A 3,663-nucleotide genomic window follows, 5' to 3' on the forward strand; every position below is an offset into this window, starting at 1 on the left:
CGTGCGTTTGTAGGTACGTACGTTCGTACGTTCCCGACGTTTTTTCGTTGTCCATAGCTCAAGAACCAGAAGAGATATAATTCATAAAGATGCAGAAAGGGCTCTCAAGAAAATTGCGTGGGTGGTTTTTATACCATAGTTGTTTAAAAAGAGGCTAAAATTTTGGTTAACACTAAATATTTAACGAACCAATAACGCTAGATACTTCAATTAAATGTTATATTATATATCTTAACGTGATACCAAACCAACATATTTTTGGAAAAAAATATAATTAACGTTTTTTTTATAAATCAAAATAATTGAAGAAAAAAAATCACGAATAAAAATTATTTCATGTCTAAAACAATTTTGTGCAGCAAAAAAATAACGTTTTTAGGATCTGTCAAAACTTTGAGAAAAATCAAATTGTCAATTTTTTTGGTAAAAAAAGAAAAACCTAAAAAAAACATTACTCAAAGTTGTTAAAAATTGAATTTCGACTCAAATATCTTTTTAAAAACTTTAGATTTTAGCTTCAAACTTATTTTATCTTATAAAAGATATTGTTTTCAATGTTCGGTAAAATTTTGAGAAAAATCGAATGTACAGTTATTTTTACAAAAATAAAAACTTAAAAGAAAATTTAATAAAAGTTGGTAAAAATTGATTTTGAAATCAAATATCTTTTCAAAACTTTGAGATATTGGCTTTTACTTTTAATTTTCAAAAAATATTGTTGTCAACATTCAGTAAAATTTTGAAAAAAAATCGAACTGACAGTTTTTTTACAAAAATTAAAAACCGAAAAAAAAATAACAAAAGTTGGTAAAAATGATTTTCGACTTAAATATCTTTTCAAAAATTTGAGATAATAGCTTCTAACTAATTTTTACTTATAAGAAATATTGTTTTCAACATAAGGACACATTTTGAAAAAAATCGAATAGACAGCTTTTTTACAAAGAATAAAAATTGATTTTCGACTCAAATATCTTTGCAAACATTGTAGATATTGGCTTTAAACTACTTTTATTCAGTAAAATTAAAAAAAAAAAATTGACAGTTTTTGTACAAAAAATTAAGAACCTAAAAAAAAATTTGACAAAAGTTGGTGAACATTTGAAATTGTTTCAAACTAATTTTATTTCACAGAAAATATTGTTTTCGATATTCAGTAATTTTTATATAATAATCTAACAGTCCGTTTTTTCATAAAAAAATAGTACGCAAATTTGGTAAAAATTGATACAAGTACATATAGACACAACTTTTAAGCAAGCCAAATCGACAGACGGGATGGGAAGTTATCAGTGTGGGTCCCATCCCACTCTCTTTTTAACTTCCCATAGGAAGTTATTGTAATGGGTCCGATTTGTCAAATTGAAAATTTTGACATTTCTCGACGTTTCAAGGTCCCTAGAGTCGAAATATAAGATTTTTAGAAAGATGTCTGTGCGTGCGTGTGTACGTACGTTTGTACGTCCGTACGTCCGTACGTTCGCGACGTTTTTTTCGTCGTCCATAGCTCAAGAACCAGAAGAGATATCGACTTCAAATAAATTTTGTTATACAGATAATAAGGCAGAAAGATGCAGAAAGGGCTCTCAAGAAAATTGCGGGGGTGGTTTTTTTACCATAGCAGTTTGAAAAAAAGGTGAAAATTTTGGTTAACCCTAAATATCTTACGAACCAAAAACGCTAGAGACTTGAATTAAATTTTATATAATAGATTGTAACGTGATACCAAACAGGTATATTTTTTGAAAAAAATCAATATAACGGTTTTTTTTTTTAAATCAATAAAACTGAAAAAAAAATTTGTCACCTCCAAAATTTTACGACTGAAATATGATTTTATCTCTTAAACAATTTTGTGCAACGAAGAATAATGTTTTTGACATCTCATAAAATTTTGAGAAAAATCTAATTGACAGTTTTTTTTATAAAAAATGAAAATCTAAAAAAAAACATTACTCAAAGTTCGTAAAAATTGAATATCGATTCAAATATCTTTTCAAAACCTTGAAATTAAGGCTTCAATTTTATTTTATCTTATAAGAAATATTGTTTTCAACATTCTGAAAAATTTTGAGAAAAATCGAATGGACAGTTTTTTTACAAAAAGATAAAACCTAAACAAAAAATTTATAAAAGTTGGTAAAAATTGATTTTCGACTCAAATATCTTTTCAATACTTTGAGATATTGGCTTTGATTTACTTTTATCTTTCAAAAAATCTTGTTGTCAACATTCAGTTAAAGTTTGAAAAAAATCGAATTGACAGTTTTTTTACATAAAATAAAAACCTAAAAAAAAAATTTATAAAAGTTGGTAAAAATTGATTTTCGACTCAAATATCTTTTCGAAACTTTGAGACATTGGCTTTTATTTACTTTTATCTTTCAAAAAATCTTGTTGTCAATATTCAGTTAAAGTTTGAAAAAAATCGAATTGACAGTTTTTTTACAAAAAATAACAACCTAAAAAAAAATTGTAAAAGTTGGTAAAAATTGATTTTCGACTCAAATATCTTTTCAAAACTTTGAGATATTGGCTTTAATTAACTTTTATCTTTCAAAAAATCTTGTTGTCAATATACGATTAAAGTTTGAAAAAAATCGAATTGACAGTTTAGTTACAAAAAATAAAAACCTAAAAAAATGTATAAAAGTTGGTAAAAATATATTTTCGACTCAAATATCTTTTCAAAACTTTGAGATATTGGCTTTTATTTACTTTTATCTTTCAAAAAATCTTGTTGTCAACATTCAGTTAAAGTTTGAAAAAAAATCGAACTGAAAGTTTTTTACATAAAATAAAAACCTAAAAAAAAAATGTATAAAAGTTGGTAAAAATTTGCTTTCGACTCAAATAGCTTTTCAAAACTTAAAAATGTTGGCTTGAAACTTATATTATTTCACAGAAAATATTGTTTTCGATATTCAGTAATTTTTATATAAAAATCCATCATATAAAAAATAAAATCTACAAAAAGAGTACGCAAATTTGGTAAAAATTGATACGAGTACATAAAGACAAACTTTTAAGCAAGACAAATCGACAGACGGGATGGGAAGTTATCAGTGTGGGTCGAATCCCAGCCTCTTTTTTCAATTGGTATTGTCAAGAATAGCACGAACCAGAACGTCCGGAATTTGGGGTGTGCAACTAAATGGCGTCGTCGTCCAATAAGCAAAAAAGGTGCTTAGGCATGTTGAACGCGGTCTTGACCGGATCCTGGTTGTGGAAGACCTGAAGAAGTCATTGGCTAGCACGGGGAGAAAGAAAGTTGAAATAGAGTTCGCTACTTTCTTTGTGAACGAAATTAGTCCAATTACTTCGTAAGTTCAGATACTGCATCAAAACGGGTAGAATATTTTTCTTAAGATTTTTGTACTTTCTTCTTAGAATATTGTGTCTTCATTTATTGGAACTTGACTCTTTTTTGGTATGGTATTTTTCAAATTTATTTAGCAACTGCAGGAAAACATTCTTGAATATTTCCTATTCTTAAACTTACCTGTAATTTTGTTTCAGGTATTGTTTTGGTCTGGTCTCGTAAGACTTTGTAATCTTTGAACAATATTAACTTAATATAAATTCTCGACAAAAAATAAACAGCAATTTTGATGGTTTAAGTCGTACCCGTGGCGTGGTGGCTAGTATGTAATGCTGTCACGT

This window comes from Eupeodes corollae, chromosome 1, assembly GCF_945859685.1.
Source record: "Eupeodes corollae chromosome 1, idEupCoro1.1, whole genome shotgun sequence".
NCBI classification, from domain to species: Eukaryota; Metazoa; Arthropoda; class Insecta; order Diptera; family Syrphidae; genus Eupeodes; species Eupeodes corollae.